Source organism: Drosophila miranda, chromosome 3 (genome assembly GCF_003369915.1).
Source record: "Drosophila miranda strain MSH22 chromosome 3, D.miranda_PacBio2.1, whole genome shotgun sequence".
Classification (NCBI taxonomy): Eukaryota; Metazoa; Arthropoda; class Insecta; order Diptera; family Drosophilidae; genus Drosophila; species Drosophila miranda.
The window spans coordinates 25,132,742-25,153,891 of record NC_046676.1 but is presented as its reverse complement, the minus strand read 5'-3'; the positions used below and the strand labels follow the sequence as shown (position 1 = coordinate 25,153,891).

Genomic DNA, 21,150 nt, shown 5'->3' with positions numbered 1-21,150 from the left:
TTTTGCAGTTTTCATTCATCGCCTCCGCGCCCTCCATCCCCGCCTGTACACAAATTAGCGGCACTCTTTTCGTCAATAGGCATTTAAATCACTTTGCCAGTTGAACATTATTTTCTGGCATTTATTTGATATGTATTTCGATTGCGCATATCCTGCCCGAGGAATCGGGATAGGCTCGTTTTAGCTGTTTGCATATGAGTGACCCATGACCCATGGCTCGTGGCTCATGGCCATTAAATTGACTTTTAGCAGTTTTCTTTTATATATTTTCATAATATGTACGCATTTGTTGGCCATAATTTCCGTTTGTATATTTTTCCTTCCTTTTAAAGAGAGACGGCAGACACGTCTCCCCTTCCTTCCACATAAATATCGCCCTCCCCCTTCTGATTGCATCGTGTGATAATAGACACAACATGGGGCATGAATTATATGAGAGAAATTATGGTCCCGCATACTGCCACATTCGCGGTTTTTGCTCGCTTCATTCGATTTTTAATTTTTGTACGATTTTCTATCTCACAAAACCCGCCCTACAGCGCGCCCTGCTATCGCGCGTCATTTGTTAGATGTTTTAATGTCATTTAATTATAAAATATTGGCAAGTATGTCTCGAATGAACTGCAGACCAAACTGTAGCGGCGTCGGTGGCCCCTCCCATTCCACAGAATGACATCAGTCTATGGATCCCCCCGAGGAAATATTTGTGCAATGATTTCAGAGCGCCCACTCCGCGTCGCATATGGCAGATCCCAGACTTCAGAGCGCTCGGCCAAGAGTCTGAATTGCGTCATTTCCAGCCGCGGAAACAAGTTTTTTTTCTCCATCCGCCGTCTGTGCCGTTGACAAGGCCAGAACTGGAGGTGTGAAGCGTAAGGAGGAAAAGGGGATGAGGCCTGTCCCATTACCAATCAGTAGAAATGGCTCAGCGATATGGCTTAGATCTTTGCCGCTTAAGAGAAGGTTCTATCGAAAATATGTACTCAAATGCAAGAGTATCTAAGGCTTCGTTTCGCCCCATCTGCATTGCTCTCTGTTCCAATTTAATGAATATGTAATGGGTGGAAAAAAGTTGCCGCTTATCAGCCTCTGCCTCTGCCTCTCGCACTGCCTCTACTCCCAGTCGCCCAATCTCCCAAATTTGCCCGGAAAAGTTGCTCTATAACAATGCTTTCTATCAGACAGAGTCCCATCTCTGGCTCTGTTTTTCTGCTGCTGGCAGCTGCTCCTGCTCCTGCTTAATGCGCCTCCCATTGGGTGCGTCCCACAGCTACATGCCCCATGCCACAGCCACTGTGCTACGTTTTTCAATCTCAACTTGTAATTGACGCTGTACTTTCGGAGCTACATACAAAATAATTTGATTATTAACTTTTGGGGCGAGCGTCGAGTGCGGGGAATATATTTAAATATTAATTGAAGCAGCTCTCAGGATAGAACCTTCCCCAGAGTGGGACGGACACAGACACAGCCCTGTGGGGCCTGTTGACTCTTTAAGACTAATCCCCGACTAATCTCGGGCAGTTTTCCACTACGACTGCTTAGGGGAAGGACAGACGAGGATCCTTTAAGTGGCTGGGAATTGTGTAATCAATTAGTGGTGAGGGGCAAGTAGGGAGTGCGGCAAGCGGGAAGTGCCAGGCGAATTATGTTGCATTTAAATGCTCTCTATTTCTGTGTTTTATGGTTGTAGGTGGGGGGTGGGGGAGGGCCAAGAGATTTATGCGGCTCATAAATGTCAAAGACAGCCGGACGGTACACGCACCTGCACACAGATCTCCGTGTTACCTTACACACAATTAATCTTTTTGATGTCAGCTTAAGGGGCAGGACAACGGCCGGGACGGGATTGAGGGGGGGAACAGGTGACAATGTCAATAATCGGAGTCCCATCACCTGCTGTGGGAATACTTACAGAAGTGAAAGGATTGGCAGGGCAGAGGTATAGGCAGGGACAGAAGAAGAGGCAGGGACAGAGGCACGGGGAATTTGTAGGACAGTTCTAATAAGATATTTAATTTAAAATTTAAAACTCGAAGACCGAAATGAAAAGAAGCCATATGTCAATTGCCGTTGCACAGAGTCGCATAAAGAAGTGGCAAACAGTCTGGATGGTAGTCCTTGCAACAGACATCCTACCCTATCTCTCCCACCACCCCTCATCAAAGACCCTGCCACCCTGCCACACACAATGACATGTCAAGTGCAAAATGCAAGACCTTCTCTGGCCGGACTCTACAGAACTTTTCGCCATTTGTTCGTCCTCGCTCCTCGTTGTCGTCCTGGTCCTTGCCGGGTCCGGATACGGGTCCTGGGTTCGAGACTGCACCTACTACTTCCGGCCTTTGTTGAAATAACCATAAAATCAAGATAAGTTATTGGATTTGCTGGCAGGAAGCAGGAATAAGCACTTTTTGCATTTGCCCCTGCCAGTGCCACACTGCCACTGGCACTGGCTCTCGCTCTCTCTCTCTGCCACTGACTGGCTAGGCCTCCTCTTGCTTTCTGCCTCGTGCCTTCTGCCCCCGGCCATGTCCCAGCCTTGTGTCGTAGATTAATTGTTTTTTTTTTGGGGTGAGGCTCCCTCCCGCTCCTTTCCTCCATCCATCCCTTTCTGGGGCTGGAAAAACATTTTTGTGTAATATAAATACGAATTTTTTATTTCCTGCTGAACTTTTGTGTCCTGAGGATTGCCTGCTGCCGTTCCTGGTAACTATAGCTGCCTGCGTGCCCCTGACTCTGCCCCTGCCACATCTGCTGCTTCCACCGCCTGCTGGCTTTTCCCTTTGCATAAATAGTGACGCTGCCTCACAATGCCGGAGCTTAGGTTTCCGTTCCCCCCAGCTGGAGGCGCCGCACAATCAGTTTTCACAGTTCGCACTTGCCTCTTGGATCGTTCCCCTTTGACTCCTCCGCCCCCTTTCCCTACCCGCCTTGCCATGTGCTTTACTGTGTGGCGGGGTGGCGCACTAATGCGATTAAGCCGCTTGTTGTGGCTGTCAACGCGTTGACTGCTCTACCTCTACCTCCATCTCCATTTCTCTGGTAGTCCTGCCCCAATTCGAACAGTCCCAGTCCCAGTCCTGCCCTAGTACTGCCCCAGTCGGCTGCCTTTGTAATTCACTTAAGTGTGGCACTTTGGCTTGCGGTAAACGTCGTCCATTGTGGCCCACTGTTTCCATCTACTGATCTCTTTAGCACACAGCCAGAGGGGCAGTAGGAGGCAGGAAGTAGGGGTGCAGCAGGGCGTAGGGGGGAGACGGGAGGGTGAGCAGGGGAAGCGCTGCGTGGTTTACATTTGACCAACTTTCAGATTTTGGCATGGCTTTGGTTTAATCATAAATTTCGTGGCGGCTGAAGTGTCGTGTCGTTCCTCAAGGATCTCTTCTGCCATTGTCCAGCGAATGGGTGCACAGATGCCACGCCCAGAGGGCACCACAAAGTAGTTAAGTGGGGGCTGCGGGGTGGCCATCAAAGAGAAGACTCGGAATCGGAGTCCTCTGAAGCTCTTAACTACATTTACTATGATGACATTGTGGCGTGTGCCTCCAGTTTAATCACGATATTACTATCGCAACGGATAACAGGGGGGTGCCCTGCCGATCCCTGTAGAGATTCGGTCGAGGAAGGTGCAATTATTCTCCGGCAAAGGCCAACGCAAAGGCTGTAAAAGTAATAGTCAGCGCTCTCCCATTGGCAGTGGCAGTGACAAGTGTCACAGTTCGACACGCCCTATGCGGTCTCTCCCCATCAGCAGTCCCTTCTTCTGCTTCTCCTCGGCACACGCACCGCACCCCCGAGGGCCTACCCTAGAGGCAGGAAGTCTTTATGGGCTCACACGCTCGCCGGGAAGCCCCGGCAATCAGGACAGAAGAGGATGAGGACGTAGGGTAGTACGTGGAAAGGGAAAGGAGACCAATTGGAGTTTATTAATTTGAGGCCGTGCGTGTCGAGTAGAGCCGGATTCGGAGTCGACTCCAAGGTATTTACAATTGATGTAAATATTTCCTTTATTATTGTAATTATATTTATGGGAATGTTACAGAGGATGGGGATGGAGGAGGAGGAATGTTGGGGAGTGTGGCATGCCATGACAATGTTGCGTGCCACTAAAGACTGAGGGCGACAGGCTGTTGGCGGCTGAGAGAGCGACTTAAATCGCATTAGCAGTACATTAATCTGATTTTTATTGATGTACTCGGGAGTCGTGCTCGAGTGGCAACAACCAGGATGGAGTATGGGGTTTCCACAATTAGTCGAATATTTCTGCGGGTTTTTTGTCAGAGTCCTTGCAAATTGCTCGAAAGTATTCGAGAATTGTATTAACTCATGTGGGTTCTTAGGTATTGTTGCTCATGAATATGGCTGATACTTGTATTTCTGCAACTAATTTGCCCGTTCTGCTCTTTCAGGCCAAGCTGCATGCCACACAGGACGCACTTACCCGCACACATACGGACCCTCCACGCTTCATACTCCACACACTTGTACACGTAGGCACTTCCGGAATGTAATGGATGGCCCCGGACTTGACTTGGCTTGACTCTCGGCTCTCGACTCTCCTCCGGTGGCTCTGGGCTCCGGGATCGTGGGGCATGGAGCATGGAGCATGGAAGACTTGACTTGGACGCTTCAGGTAATTATGCATATTTAAGCAGTTTTGTCTACAGTTTTACGGGAAGGCGCCTAAAAGGATGCTTTGAATTAATTATTTATGCAGGGCGGGGCTGACATATGCAAACATTTGTTCTCCCTCGGCCTCGTCCTCGTCCTGTCAAGTAGGCTCCTCACGAACAGGAAGCCCCCTCCCATCCCTTACATGGTATACTTAATGGGTTTATATGCATTTTAAAGGCAGGCCTAAGCTGTGGCAGAGTCGGAGAGGGGGTCGGGAGCTGGGGGTAAGGGCTTGCAGACGAGGTCTGCAAAATTAATAGAGGTTCCTCTTTCGGATAATTGCCAGGCTAAGAGCTGGAACACACTTTATTCCTTAAAGCTGCCACGGCCGCAAAATTAATGCCACACTATTAATGCTAATGTCGGGGCATCGTTCTTCTTCCCTGGCACATCTGCCTGCCATCGCCTTGGGCATCCACATCCCCTGGCCATCCATCCGCCTATCTCCTTGCATTTTTCAAATGCCGCCTCGCCTCGCCTCGTCATCTGTTTTTGGCCCGGCCTCCTTTCAGCCACACTGCAATACACAGCTTTGCTTTCAGCTTAATTGTTTTGCAACTAAACATCAGTCGGAGGAATGCCTTTCATCCTGCTCCCCATTGTTGACTCTGCTGCTGTCCTGCTGCCTTTGCTGTCCTGCTGCTGCCTCTGCTGCTGCCAAAGTCGTGTCTAAGTAGCTTTTCTATAAATGAAGGCAGGAAGCAAAGGACGAACGACAAGCGAATAAAATGAAACGAACAAATCTGTACCACTCTTTGAGGCTGTTGCCTGAAATCAGAGACCCGCTGAGCTCTAGCAACGGCACAGGATGCTCCTCACGGAAACAGTAGTGTCAGGAGGAGTAGCATGAGGATGAAAACCATCGAGTGGCAATGAGCTGTTGACTAATTAAAATGTGTTCAAGGCCAGAGTCTGCGAATTGCGTTTGCAATTTATGCTTTTATGGCAACAGCTCCTTTGAAAAGGGGGAATGGTGCAGCTTCCCAGCGTAGGCGAAATTGGGCGGATTAGGAAATATCAAATGACATGCGAAAAAAATGCCAACTATTTTAATTGGATACGAGCAGGAGCATTGAAACATCTCATTTGAGAGGTACATAGAGGTATCTTTCTGCTGCACTCCTGCAGAAATTGTTTGCATTTGTGTCAATTGTTGTTCTTGGAGATGGGAAGATGGTTAGATGATTGGAGGGTCTGTTGCTATGGAAAAATGCTCTTGATTCCGTCAAGAATTTGGGATAAGGTCTGGTCCAGGGGTGGATGCTTCTCTGGGGTAACCGCTAGGACACATGTGGCAGGAGGCATCGCATCGTATTGCATGCCCCGGCAAGGGTTTGCCCCCGCAATGGGAATGGATGGGAAACAAACTGTAGACAATGCGCGCACGTCGGAAATTAGCATAGTTTTAGGCAGTCGAAAGTTTTCCGATGTTTTTGCCAATTTCCGTCAACAATTTACGGGCTCCGGAAAAGCCTTAAAAACACATCGTGGTTGAAAAAGTTTTTGGTGGAATCTTTAAAGGCAATCGGGGGAGGGGGCGTATCGAGAGCGTTTAATTTATTGATTTGGGCGGCCCGCAGATAAATGTGTTGTGTGTGGGAGGAAGGGGTACGAGAAATACGGGATATTTATATGTTTCTGAATGGCAGTCGAAGAGGGGCTGGAACAAAACACATAGAAATCTGCCCACAAATGTGCGAAAATTTAACTTTGAACTACGTCCGAATTGAAGATAGAATCAAATCAAAATCAAATCGATTGGGTATGGCCTCTGAGTGAAATTTAAATGGCTAAACCAGCACAGCCATCCACAAAATAAACGCTCCAAGAAGCCGAAGTTGGCCTGTTCTCTTATTCGCTAAGTTGTGTTCTCCTTTGTTTTTTTTATGTTTTGTCCTCTCCTTTGATAAATGTCCAGCAGGCAGCCAAAAACAAGCACATAAATCACAGGCATGTGTGGATAAGGCAGAGACAGAGACAGTGGCAAGGAAATGGGCTGCAGAGCATCTGAAGGCTGAAGAATATGTGATATATGGGACTTGATTTGTCCCAGTATATGCCCATCTATGGCGAAGGGGACACACTAGTTAAAGTTTGCCCACTGGCCGGCCGCATGCAAACATATGCGAGTGACAAGCCAATGTTGATGCCGATGCCTGCCTCTTTTCCCGGCTGCTTCCGGTGTTGCCATGTAAATGTTATTAAATCTGTTGGCCAGGCCCAGATATGTATGTATTTAAGGCCAGCCACAAAGTGCCACACATAGAGATGGGGCAAGTACAAAAGCCAATTGATTTCCACTGAACCGAACTGAACCTCAAACCAGAAAGCCAGCCCCCAGTCCCAAACCCACAAGCGGAGCTCTGACGCCACAATTTTGTGAGAAGGCAAAACAGTCCAAAATCAAATCCATATCCAAAATCCAAGACAATACTGTCCGTCAGGGCAAACAATGCAGGAGTCAGTCACATGAGTATGAGTCCCTCTCTCCATGCCCCACTTAGCTTGGGGCATGTCACACCATCCTTCCTCATCCGCTTCCTCGTTTGGCTTCCGGTTCTGCTGCTGTAACCGCAAATGCCCGAAATTTATGCCAATATTTGCATTCAATGCCCAAAAATAAACCGTAAAATGGTAGCAGAGCACAGAGGAAGAGAGGTGAAGAGAGACTGGCTGAATGGTGCTGCATACTTTTAGGCCTTGCAATTGTTGCAGGATGCGTTCCGTTACGTTCGTTCTGATGAAAATTTCATATTTATGACCAGCCAAGAGTCTCAGTGTGTATCTGTGCATGTTGCATGCTGCATGCTGCATGGTGGGGCTGGTATTTGTGCATCGAGTGCAATAATTCAATTGCACACCTACGCAATTTACCGGCTAGAAAGAGGAAGAGGAGCAAGAAGGCCTGCTTCTGGTCAGCCGCTAATGCCCTGGAATGCAAAGCGCTTAAAGCGCTCCACTGAGCAGTGAGGAGAGAAAGCGACAGAGAGAGAGGTTAAAGCCATTTCTCCGTCTCCATCGCCATTTAGAATATTTCGCAAGCAATTTCGCTACTCGCGGGAGCTGCGAAAGGAGTTTGGGGCGAGTCGGGGAGTCGGGCATAATTGGATTTGTTTAGCTGTCAATATTATGTGAGAAATCAACATGAGACGGGGGAAGATGGGAGGCAGACAGGAAGGAAGGAAGTAGGGCGCGACAGACATGGAGGAATGGATGGAAGGAAGCAAGGATAGATGAATAGATGAATGGATAGATAGATATATAGATATATAGATATATAGATAGATAGATAGATAGATGGACGGACAGACAGATAGACAGATGGACGGATTGATATCTATAGATAGACATCCGATACCGAGTCAGGCGATGTTCTACTATTAACTGCCACGGCGTCGTCACCAGTAAGTGGTATTCGGGGGCAGGGATATGAAAATAGGGGCATGGATTGGCTGTACATACGACCGTACATACACGTGCCCTCGAACTGACACGAACTGCTAGTAATAGGGGGCGTGGCCAACATGCAAACGGGGCAGACAGGGCTGGAGGCAAAGGACAATCAAAAAATTTGACAAGCCAAAAGGAAAGCCGAAAGGGTAATCGGGGAATGGGGAAATTGGGGAAAACAAACAAAACAGCGGCTGCAGCTGACATCGGTAGATAGATGGAAATACAAGAATAGATGGGAGACTGTAGCTGGACAGCGGGGAGGGAAGAGAAAGGGGAAGAGAAAGAGTCCTACCCTAAGAAAGGATACTCGAGTGAAGTGCCCACTCGACGCTCGATTGGCTGTGGCTTCTTCCATCCAAATCTCCACAAGCTGTTGACTCGCATGGCATGTGCCACAGCAACCTAAAATTATCAGTGGGGGGGGGGGGGGGGCGGTTCTGCTGCTGTGTTCTTTCCTGTGATATCAATTATAATTTGCCCGTTCCTTCTGCAAAGAGTCTGCTCCATGGTCTGCTCGGGGGGAGGGGGAGTGTTTAAGTTTCGGTTTATGAGTGCGGCAAAGAACACTCGAGAGCCGTAAGCCAAAATGAAAACAAAATGCAAACACAAGAGCTGCTCTGCTCATTAGTTTTGCTCTGCTCGCATCCCCATCCACCTCCCCCCAGTAGTCCCTGCAACATTGCCCCAAAAACTGTGTTAATAAAGTATTTGCTCGCTCGAGTGCAACCAGCAAACACACTCGACGCAGGGGGGCGGAGGCAGATGCAGAGAGTTGACTTTTGCAATCAGCAGGCAAGGCTGCAGCTGCTCCTGCTGCTCCTCTTCATGGATGTTGTGGATGATGCGAGGATGGAGCGCAAATATCCGAGCAGAGTGACTGGGCGCACACACTCGTGCAGGTTGAGGCACAGACAGGTTCAAGTTAAGTGCCTGACTTGGCACTGTCATAATTTACATATGCCAAACAGCAGCAGGAGCAGCTGAAGCTGAAGCGAGGGTTAACCCAGAGATGCACCGAATCCCCGGGTATCCCTGCTCATCTGTTTGTGGCTTTGCTGCCTGCCTCATGTCAAGGGTATTCGAGTGCAGAGAACACTGCAGCAGCAGCAGTAGCAGCAGATGCAGGTTGGAGCTGGCGGGTGGCTCACTAAAGGTGTTTTGAGGCTTTGTTGGGTGGCTTTATTTATATGAGTGATTAGCCGGTGTCCTCTCTCCCTCTCCCTCTCATCTCTCTCTGTGTTCTGTTTATTTATTAGTGCAAGGTGTTGTTTGCCACTCAGTCTCTCTCTGTCTGTTTGTGGCAAGCAAACAACTGAATTGTGGGTAGCTGCTCCTACTCGGGATCAGCACGTGCGCCAGCTTAGAGCTGCTGATGCTGCTGCTGCTGCCAGATATTTTCCTTTATGTTTGCACGGAGCCTTTAAGCCTTGAAGGCGGATCCGGCCCCACCTAAATAACCGACCGAATCTTGCCGCTTGAGATTCGCTCTCTTTTCAAATGCCACACACGTCGCGGCAGCCGGGTAATTGAGTTGGAAAAATGTTGACATCGTGCCCATGCCGCACGGAGAAGTAACGGTTACAATGGCAGTAGCAGTGGCAGTGGCGACATGTTGCGACAATTGCATCTGCATCCACATTCGCATCCGCATCGTCGCCTCTGTTTCCATTTTGCATATTATTACGTGGAATCCTATCGGGCCGTGGCAATTTCAGCACTTTTTCTGCTCCGAACATGCGCGCAAACATTTAAATCAATTGTGTTCCAATCTCCCCCGAGGAAAGGCACTTCCACCACGATGCAGTTAAAATTGTTGTGTAAAATACGGGAGGCCACGCGCTCGAAATGCAGACGAAGGCTGACAAGGAGCCGCTCCATCGCTGGCGCAGGAGGAATAGCAGGAGCTGGAGCAGGTGGAGGAGCACTTGGAGGAGATGTCTATGATGCGGTTCGGGTTGATTCGATTCCCGTATGTAAATAATTCTATATCGAGGTCTCTTTTTTCAATTTTAATGTAAGGCCCCTCTCCCTCCCACCCTCTCTCTCTCTCACTCTCTCTCTCTCTCTCTCTGCTCGATGCATTTTCCTTGGTAGCAACGGGAAAACTGCATAAACCTCTTTTTTCCTTGTGTCTATTTTTTCCGGCCCCCTTTCAACCCTTCGTGCCACTCGTGAAACTTGGCAAGGTGCACGCTTTCTCACACTATACTCTGAAGGTCGCCCGTTATACACAGCTCTGTGCCACAGCCATAGGTCTTCGAGGATGGGTTGAAAGGCGGGTGTGAGAGTGTGCAGTCATATAGCCGGTGGCGGCATGGAAAAATTTTTCAGCTTAGAGCAGCGAAGGAAAACCGAAGTCGTCTTTTACAAGCCAATAAAGCGAAAAATTTATATATTTTCCCATTAACGCCCCCTCCCCCGGCGTTAAAAACATATTTATGCAAATGGCTGTCTAGTTTATTCACTGCCCCCCATCCCTTTCCTCCTCCTGTTCCTTGGTTCCGGTTTCATTATTACAATTATTATTTCAACCTCATTTGCAGATTCGTCGACGGACCATGCGGACAGTGCTTTGCGGATGTTTTGGACATCATCAGGTAAGTTTTGGGTTAAATATTTTATCGCTTCTCATATCCCGTTCCCCCCCCTGCCACACCTCCTTTTCCACAGAAATGGTGCGAAATTCAGTATTCAGCTTTCAGCTTTATTTTACAATTAATTTTAATTAGTTGCCGTTAAATGTCAAACAATTCGCACTAAAACTTTTATCAGACAGTTTTCAGCTTCCGGTCCGTTCCTCTTCGGCCCTCTCCACTTCATTCCTCTCAACTCCCCTCCCCTCCCCTTCCATCCTCTCCTCTCCACTCCGGTTTGCTCTTCTGTTTTCTCTGCTTTTATGTTTTTATACCAAAGCTAATTATACGATGCGTGTCTGCTCCGCCCTTCCTCAGCACTGTCGTCCGATTTATATACATACATATGTACTTTAGTTTATTTTTTTATGTTTTGCTGGTTAAACAATTTTATGAGCTTGCGACAGGAGGAGGCATCACGGCAGCCCAACTAATCCCAACACGCCCAGCCATCGAAACGAGTCGAGTTGAGTCGAGTTTAGGGGCATGTTCGACGGCAGTCCCTCGCTCTGGCTTTAATGACTTTGGTTGCCACACGAAACCGGGAATTGATCTCACCTGGTGGCAGCCTCATGGATGTGGCTGTGGGTCCTTTTGTGGTCCGAAGGGTGCGGCTTCTCGACTGCCTCGCGACTACTTGCAACTCTTAAGTGAGTCATATTTCAGAGCTTAATCAGCTGCAAGTTCTCTGTTCGCTACTTGAAATGGCTTAAGTTTTGTCGGCTTGGCTCTTTGCCGTGCCCCCGCCACATGCCACATGCCTTGCAACAACGCAGTGGAGACATGCAATGAAGAGAATTAAAAGCATACTTTTCGGCGACTTGCAACCGCACGACAATGCAATAAAAGTAAACTTGCTCCTGCCACAAGTTGCTCTGCAGCTCCGTTGTTCCGGAGTTGTCAGTGCCGGGGGGCAAGTTCCAAGTTGCTTGCTAGTTGCAACAAGGCAAACAATTGAGCAACTCATTGAGGAGGAAAATCAAAATGCAGTGATAAAAACCAATTGAAAACGAGTCACAAATAGGATGGAGAGAGAGAGTGAGAGTTAGGGATGGAGAAACGAAGGAGACACACGGAAAACTTGTGCCAGGGACATGTTTGTCTCTCTTGTCCCTTGTATATTGAATGTTTTTTTGCATGCAACATTGTGTCCTACATACCCAAGCACAAACACACACACTTACACATGAGCTGTGTGTGTGTGTGTGAGTCGAAAGTTTTGTTCGAGCTTCCAAGAGGTAGGGGCAAGGGGCAGGGGGTTAAACGCGTTCTTAATATCACATAAAAAATAGAAGCGTAACAAAGTTAAACAAAAACTTTTGCTGCAACAAAACTTTTGAGTTCCACAGCGCTCTCTCTTTCTTTCCCTCTCGTCTCTCTGGGAGGAGTGGAGAGTCGCTTGACTTGCTTCGAAATTCAAAATGGCTTCCACTTTGGGCTTAAAGCTGCCTCCCGCGTCTCATTCCTTACACGACTTTCAGTAAGCGACAAATTCTTTCGAATCTTAGATGATTTTAAGCACGACTCGTTCGTGGCTTAATCTGAGTATGCCCCATAAATCGATGGATCAAAATGTGGCTCCAGCTTTGGACCACTCACTGGCTGGCTGCCCACCTCTGCGGATCTTTTTTTTCGTCTGGCCTGCACATGTTGGCCAAATTAGAGACGAGACGCGTTCCTCATGCATACAATAAAATATTTACTCCACCCCACATTTAGGGATCTCCATAAAAAATGTGGAAGCTCATAGGCCCCCGCTTCCCGCCTGCCGTTTCCGTTCCCCTTGAGTATTTTCAAGTGTTTCGGGTATTTATACAGCATTCACTCGAACTGGAACATTCATTTAGCGGAAAGGCGGTTGGGGTGGCACTTGTTGAAGTCGGCAGGCTGCCATTTTAATCGCCTCGTTTGCCGCCTACTCATCTGTGTTAGCCATACACACATACAAAAAAGAGTCGTGAAAGAAAGCGGCAGAGCGGGAGGAGTGGTGGAGTAGAGGTCCATAAAAGTGCAGAACGAACGCGTTGCGCCAAATGTCAACAATAATTATACCCGATACTCAAAATGAGTATAGGGGTATATTAGATTTGTGGTGAAAATGGATGTGTAACGTACAGAAGGAAGCGTTTCCGACTCCATAAAGTATATATATTCTTGATCAGCATCAATAGCCAAGTCGATTGAGCCATGTCTGTCTGTCCGTCCCTATGATCGCCTAGTGGTCAGATACTGTAAGAGCTAGAGCACTCCTTTTAGATCTCACTGTTACATGTGACCCCCTTCCGACCTCACAAATAACAAAAAACTGTGGCATCCACAATTTTGAAGATACGGAAAAATTAAAAATGCACAATCATGGAGAATGACCATATGTACCAGATTGCCGAAGTTTGATCAGATCGGATTATTATTATAGCCAAAGTAAAAAATCAATTTTCGGTCGCTACGCAGTGCGGACGACACGTTCAGACTGATTTTCTGTCTCTCTCGCACACTTTTTCTCGCCAATGTACGCGTCGTCTGCCGGGGGAGGGGAGAGACATACTGACTAAGTATCGGGTATAATAGTAGAGTTGCGGTCGCAGCAGAAACTCACAACGTTCCCCCTCGTTTTAAATTAAGATTTGTTTTCGTTTTTCATTTAGCGTGAAGCAACGTTAGGTCTTGTCGCCTCAGAGCCTGCCCACGCCTCCCGCCCACCCTCAGCAATGCGCTGCCACATAAAGCGGGCCACACACACGGACACGGGCACAGACACACGGACTCAAACGGACACATAGAGCGAAAGATCCTTTTGCTGGTGCGGCAAGGAGTTAATTTGAATTTTATAGCAGTCAAGTTTGTGTAATTTCAGCACCCAGCACCGCTCTTCTCCATGGAGAGGCGTTGTGCAACACATGTTGCCATTGCAGCAGGAGGCGTGGCTTGATGTGGGTGGGTGTGAGCTTTATGTGCATATGTGTTTTTTTTTTTCCTTCCCCTTTTCAACAGTTTTCTTTTGCCCGCAGACAAGGATGAAGCACTGACTGACTGCTGCATGAACAGCACATTATACATCCCCGAAAGAGCGAAAGAACAGAGGGGACAGACAGAGAAAGAGAGAGAGAGGGAAAAATTTTTCAATTTCTTGAACTGCATTCGGGCAGAGTCAAGGGTGGTGCAGACTCGGGGCTAGGGATGGCCTCCCCAATGGCTACAAATTAATCTGGCCCAGAGACTACTCAACTTTCGTATCCGTCTCGGCCGGGTGCGAAGTGAGAAGGATGAAAATGATACGTCGGAGGATGTCGATTATCCTTTTCCTCCTCCTCCTTCATTCAGTTTATTTCCTTAGCCAGAGATTCGGCAAAAAAGTTGGTTATACTCTCCTTTGAGTGCGACTACGAGTACCCAGAAGGAGAGAGAAAGAGAGAGAGTACTCTTAGCTGCAGAAAAGTTCTAATTTCGTAAGAAATTACACATGTAAAGCATATGTACGAGTAAGAGTGAGAGAAAGGGCGGAGACATTACAATTTATTAGCTGCAAATGTTCTACATCTTGCTATCGCCCCTCCCCTTCCCACTCCCTGGGCTCTCAATTACAAGCCAAGTTTATCGCTGGCTGCCAATAAGCCACAAGTTTATGGGATGTGCAGTTTCTGGCAATTAAGTTAAGCTCCCAAGGAATCTGAAATCTGCTCAATGGCCAAAAAATGCCTAAAAAGAACTCTTTGGCATTTGCCAAAATCCAGCCAGACACAAGTGTACGTGTATCCGTGTGTTGGCGTGAAAATTGAATATTCTGCATGCGAGGGAGTGACGTGCAGCAGCAGCATCAGCTTGGGCCATGGATTACTTATTAAATTATGTTTGGGGCTGCAAAGCAAACTTCTTTTTGCAATATTGCTGCTTTTCACTGCTTTTCCCCGCTGCCCCTGCTAGAACCCTTGCTGCTTCAACTGCTGGCAACTGGCGTTGCATGCTTTTTGGGCTGTCGTAGCAATTATTTCATTATGTGTGAGGCCTCAGCCGACTAAAGCAAACTGAAGATTCCCACTCGGACTCCTTCTCTGCCTTGCCTTTGCCTCTGCCTTGCCTCTTGGAAATTATGCACTCGAAAAGTTTCAGCGGTGCCTCCAACTTGGCGGCAGCATTTTCATTTACTTTTCTCCCCTACCCCCTACTCTGCCCTTCCCGCTTTGCTGCCACACAAAGAGGCGTTGACTGTGCTTCATTGTTATTATCATAATTGCATAAAGTTGCATGGACTGTGAGGAAGGGGACTCAGGGCGGCACAGAAGGCAAGGCGCCGCTTGCTGGCGACACTTTTTCGGCGAAGACAAGACTAAGCGCTTTCTGGCCATTCTCTTGCAGGCGGTGCGATTCACTTGCCATTCGGTTTTAATCATTGTACATTTTCCACTCATCCGCTTCTCCGCTCCTTCAAGCTCCATTAATTTGGATTTGCATGTACGTGTCTTTGATGAGAGGCGAAGGACATACCTCCCGCTCTCCTCACCTCCAGCTCCGACTCGGACTTTTCCCGCACGCATCATTAAACGAGTAGCCCCGAACGAGGCCATTCACAAATTAAAGTGCCATAGAACTTCCCGACCACGACCACGCCCTGGGTGAGCAAAGACAAACAAACAGCCAAGAGAAAAGGCCAAGAATTGTGTGTTCCGTCCCTGACCCCTGCCTCCTGCCCCTTGCCTTTGATGTCGGATGTGAGTGATTATAAATAAAGAAGATTTTGAAGCTCCCACCTGGTAAGCAGGCGGAACGAACTGCTCCGCTCCATGGAGTTTCCCCCGCATCAAATGTGAGTATCATTGATTATATTGCAAATTGCTTGCTAAATGTTGACTCTGAGCGCTCATTTCCCCTCCCCTTTGTTTCAGGGCAGAAGGCGGAAACTGAAATGTCCATGAGGAATCCTGGATTTATAGACAGGCAAAACGTGAGCGTGGGCCAGGGCGTGGACAGGAGCTGCGAGCAACTGCACTCAAGCGTTCGAGCCCATCTTCCTGCCTACGGCTCGAGGCGTCTGACTGTCATACTTACACGGTTGGCTGCATGCAACACGCCATGAATTTCGTGACGCAATCAGACACCAACCCCACACCCCTCGCTTTTGCCCAGCCGCTGGCGGAAGTGCGTGGCATGACGCAGCTCAAAACTTGGCTCCAGGAACGAGAGCCAGAAATTATGCCACTTCGGATTTGCACATGCCCCCGCAAGCTGGACAAGGCGGGACAGGACAGGATCCGAGCCGAGTCGGGTCGTGCCACCCCTCTTTGCCTATCAATCAGTATAGGAGGCTGAGCGCTAGGCTAGCGCTAGGCGGCACCACATGTGGGGCATTTAAATCCATCATACGAGTATATGTATCAATCACGGCTGAAAGGGATAGGGGAGGACTAGGAATAGGGATAGGGCGTGGCCATGTGATAGACACACGGGTATTAAAACTACTGACAGTCGCAATTTATAATCAATTGTGGCACACAATTAAATCAATTGCTGCTCTCAAAAGGGATGAAAACTCTGTGGCAATGTGTAAGCGGAGGTGGAAGGGAAGGGCGAGTGGGGTGGGGGTGGTGTGACTCATTGATGAATTTCCAAAACAATTAGAATTTCCGATGAGAAAAGGTGAAAAACGGGGGAGATGGAAATGGAAATGGGAAGATGAACGGTGGGCCAGTGGCAGTGTCAAGGCAGAAAATGTATTCATTTCCACTTGCAGCTTCGAAATTTATTGCATAATTAATGAGCTTAAGTTCAGGCAGAAACTGAAATGGAATGCAATTTCGGGCATGACTCTCGGAATGTGTCTCTCTGTGACTGTCGTTCTGTCTGTGTGTATCCTTCCCTCTTTGATTCTCCCTCCCTCTGTGGGTCTGTGCGTGTGCGTGTGCGGGTGCTCTGGCGATTTCCTGTTTTGTGGCTAGCAATTGATTTGTTTGCAATTTAGATGCGAACTCGATTCGAAACTGACTGCCTGCCTGCCTGCTGGGAAATTAGTTAAATTGGTTTTGTTACAGATGCGGGTCACAGGACGAGGAGTAGGAGTAGGACGGGGATGTTGACTCAAACTTAATGCACAAGTCAATGGGCGAGCGAGCTTTGAGTTAACATTGCGTATACGCCGCGTTGCGCTCATAAATAACAAAATCGCATTAATTTAAAACTCATTTCGTGAATAAACACAGACCGAATGGGGACGGTGGTGGCTCGGTTGAGGCCACTGGGTGGCCATGCGTGCCTGGGCGCATGGGTGCATGGGTGGACATGGGTGGTGCAACGGCAAACTGCATTTTAAATTAAAATTAAAAGTCACTTGCTCCCATTATCGCCAGCAGCAGTGTGGACAGACACGAAGCAGCGAGGACAACGAGGACAAAACCCCAGATCGGGGGCTGTCTCTCAACCATGTCCTGTACGAGGCGATAAATAATATATATTGTGCACGCATACAATTATGTTCCCTTTTGGCAGTCGCTGGAGCGGCTCCTGCTGCCAAAGGACTCGTGCGACTCTGGACAGGTGCAAATATCTAAAAACAATGCCATGATTTATGCATGCATGCCGGGCGCGTATTAAGCCATCATTTCTTTGAATATTGCTCAATGAAACATGACTAATCGAATATCAGCCAGCGATTTTCAGCGATTAAATCGTATGCGACAGACGCTGCGTGTGCGTGATATTCGCTCGACTAACACTCATCCCGTGGCAACTTAATTGGATTTCCATTGCCATTTGATCACTGAAGGGGTTGGCTTCCTCTTGGACGGGAACGGGAGAAGGGGTTGCGTGGGTGCTGTGATTGATATTTAATTAAAATATTTATTCATTTGTAACTAAGTTGATTGACTTTTCAATAGGCGACCGCAACAAAAGCCGAAGGTACTCATGACCAGTGCTTATTGTGGAGTAATAATCTGAAGAAACTGAATATTCAACCGATTTCCCTTTTATCAATCTTACTCATATTTGCAGGTGGGCTCTGGATCAACCTTTGGATTCCCCGTGGGATCCCGGGATTGGAGGAAAATACCTTTGCCCTGGACAAACAAAACACCCATTAATATCAGGCTTCCGTCGGTTTAGTGCTGGGACAGGGACTGCAACAATTATTTATTTACTCCAATTTGCTGCTCCCCTACCCCTCCTGCAACGTCCTTGAGTGTAATGGCAGATAAACCATAAATTATATTACCACATTTGATTGCCGGGCCCCATAACAAATTTGATATGACTTGACTACTTTTTCCCCATTGGAGGAGGCTCCATCTATGTTCCTGTATGTGTCTATGCCTGTATTTTCCTGTGTCCCTATCCCTGTCATACTTTGAATGCTTAAATGACTAAATGAATGAATGCATTATGTATGCCTCCGACACATGCCTCTTTCTCTGCGAAATTAATTTTTAAGCTACGAGCATACGCATTTATTTGGAAATTGAAGGGAATGTCGTTTGTCCTCTGTCGTCTGTCGATGTCAAGGAATTGCAAATCGATCTCTCTCTGCAAAGGTCTGACTGGCTGGCTACACCCAGTGCCCGGCCCTACTGCCGGCAAAGATTTATGAGCCAACGCACAAAAACGTTCATTGAAAACACATTTTCCATCTTTGGCTATCTCTCTGGCATCTCTGCTTTTCCACTTCCACCTCCACATCCACTGTGGCGTGTGGCGCCTTGCACAGCTCTGGAGCCTGGAATTGCAAATTCAATAAAGCATTATATAATATTGCCAAGTCCCACACACTCTCACACATACATGGTCCCTCCATGCGAGTGCAATAATTTACAACATTTTAATCGAATTAGACGCTGACTCGGAAGGGGCCAAGGGAGAGACGGACCTTGGCCAAGGGGCAAAATGCATTTTAAGTGCTGCAGTCGACGGCTGTGAAGAACACTTTGGCACTTGGCAACATCGAAAGCGGAAAGACAAAAAAGAAATTATACACACCACAATGGGGGTAGAAAGGAGAGGAGGGGATCCGCGGGATCCGTTCTTGAACATGTGCCAGCGAATCTCCCTGTCCAGGGCCAAATCTCAGTGGCTGAGGGAATGGAAATGGGACATGGGATGGGAAAAGCACGTAAGTCCAGCGAATGGTTGATAATTATGGGGCAGGCATCTCTCTCTCTGACTAGAGGTGTCCTGCGGGAAATGTGCAGTCAATATTCGTGGCACTTTCCTTGCACGTGGCCGCCATAAAGTCTGCTCTTTCGTAAAATTCGTTCTGCTAAAAATTTCGAAACATTTTATTTACCATTCCAAGAGCTTACTGCGCCACATGCAACCAGACCCAAGTGCAACGGGGCAAGGGCACAACCAGCGCCAGAGAATTGTCATAAATTCCAGGCAATAAATTTATATTTGTTTTATTTTGCCATTCTAGTTTTTATGTTTTTTTGTTTGCCCAGCCCCTAACCCTGCTGCTGTCCCTGCCCCATGCCTAGGGGCCAAACTGCAGAATGTCAGCTATTGTGGAGCCCCAGGCCCCAGTTCTCCAGCTGCACCCAACTCCAATCCCATCTTCATGAATCTTCCCATCTGCATACAGCAGAATACTCCGAGCACATCCTGCGAAGCGTGCTGGAATCAAAATGTTCGTGCTTTTCTTCGGATCTGCGCTCCTCTTCCGGTGGCTAGCTGAAGCGGCAGCTGCCATGCCACCTCGAGTATTCGCTGACATTGGACACTCGCCCGTGTCGTGGGGGGGAGGGGGGGTGGGCTTAATCAAATCCCCTGGAATTTGTTATGGTTGGCTCCCAACTGTTGCACGCTCAGAGTGGAATTTTTCAATTTTCCCTGCCTCGTGTGCCCCGTATGCCCCGTGTTCCCCGTCCATTAAGTGTTGTTCTAGCGCTAATAACTTTTGTCTTTTGCTGGAAAATCGATCCAGCTCAACAACATAAATGATTGGTTTGGCGTTGGAAGTACAGTAGGGGAAGGGGCTCTAAGGAAGTGTACATTAAGTAGAATGAGCGGGGGGTGGGGAAGAGAAGCGTAAGAGAAGCAAAGACGGACAGGCGACAGCAGTGGCTGCTGCTGCTGCCAGTCGCCTTGTCACAAAATCCGCTAAGCGCCCTAGACACACACACATCGTCGTGACATGTCATGAGCCCGAAAGCAGAAGGAGGAAGCGGAAAGCGTCCCTCCCTCTCTGCCTCTCCTTCTTTTCCTGATTTCGCATAGTTTATTAAATCCCTCAGATTTGGCTGATTCCATTAGCTCTGTCGTGCTTGCTTTTATTGCATTATTATGAGAGCGAGTGCCCCGGAAAGTGTGCTGTGTGCTGTGCTGGAACTACATTTGCGTGTCTTCACTCCGGTGTGTGTGTGTCAGTGTGTGTGTGTGTGTGTGTGTGTGTGTGTGTGTGTGGCACAGCGGCTGTGGCAGTTTCAGTTGCGAATGACATGCAAACGTTGCATTATGAATGTTATTATAAAATCTCGCTAGTTCGGGGCTGAGACTGGAGATGAGGTCGGTTCAGGCCAGGGAGAGTGCAGTCTGTGTATGCATTTAAACGACTCTATTTACCGCAAAATGGCTGCCAAAAACAACAACAGGGAGTGAAACAACATGCCAGCAAACAATGAACGATAATAATAATGACACAACAGCAACAACAAAAACGCAAAAAAAAAGAAACAACAACAGCTGAAAAGGGAGCCAGGCGGGTGTAATGGCTACCACCGCCACCGAATTGGTGGCCAGCTGAAGCACATTTTAGTGGGTGTGTGTGCCCCTATTTGCATGTGCCTGTGTGTGTGTGTGTGTGTGCACTTTACAGCTATTTAAAATTTAAATAATAGCAGAATATAGCGAGAAAAAAGAACAACCGCACGAAATAATAATAAATCATGTGAAATATATATTTTCAGAGCAAAAGAACGCACATACTGACCCCTCCCACTGCCCAAGCGTATGTGTATGTGGAAGAGGCATTGTGTTGGGCTGCCATTTGCGCCAATGCTTTAGTCCTGGCGCCGCGTGTTGATTTAATAGTCGTGGTCACAAGCATTATGGCATGCTCATGATTGCCCCCAAAAAACACGTGCCGCATACTGCTCCCCAGCGATATGTGTGTGTGTGTGTGCATGGTGTATCGCACATTGTTCCGGCTTGGCTTTTTATGTAAATTTTCCTATATGCAATTTTTCCATTATTTATTGTGCATTTAAACAGATTACGCATACGCAACGTGGCTGTGGCAGTTCCAGTAGCAGCAAAAGGATGGGGAGGGGCATTGGGTTCGGAGCAAAGATTAACAAATCTAATGGGAAAAGGAGCAGCAGTACCGACCGAAGTAACAGCTTGTACGGACTGCAAATTGAAAAAGCGACAAGCAATGACAATGATGGTTACGACAACGACCATGAGCAGG

General features: G+C 47.9%; 2 long non-coding RNA genes across 3 annotated transcripts in view; both read left to right on the top strand.

Moving 5' to 3' along the window:
• LOC117188166 overlaps positions 1-19,475 on the top strand; it is a 42,810-nt gene extending 23,335 nt beyond the window's left edge. For both annotated transcript variants that reach the window (XR_004472493.1, XR_004472492.1), the window contains exons 3-5: positions 4,413-4,636; positions 10,674-10,727; positions 17,745-19,475. This is a non-coding gene — a long non-coding RNA (uncharacterized LOC117188166). The remainder of the gene's footprint in view (positions 1-4,412; positions 4,637-10,673; positions 10,728-17,744) is intronic.
• LOC117188167 lies at positions 12,930-17,709 on the top strand. The gene is made up of 2 exons (XR_004472494.1): positions 12,930-15,564; positions 15,644-17,709. It is a non-coding gene; the product is annotated as an uncharacterized LOC117188167 (long non-coding RNA).
• Positions 19,476-21,150: the final 1,675 nt, after the last annotated feature.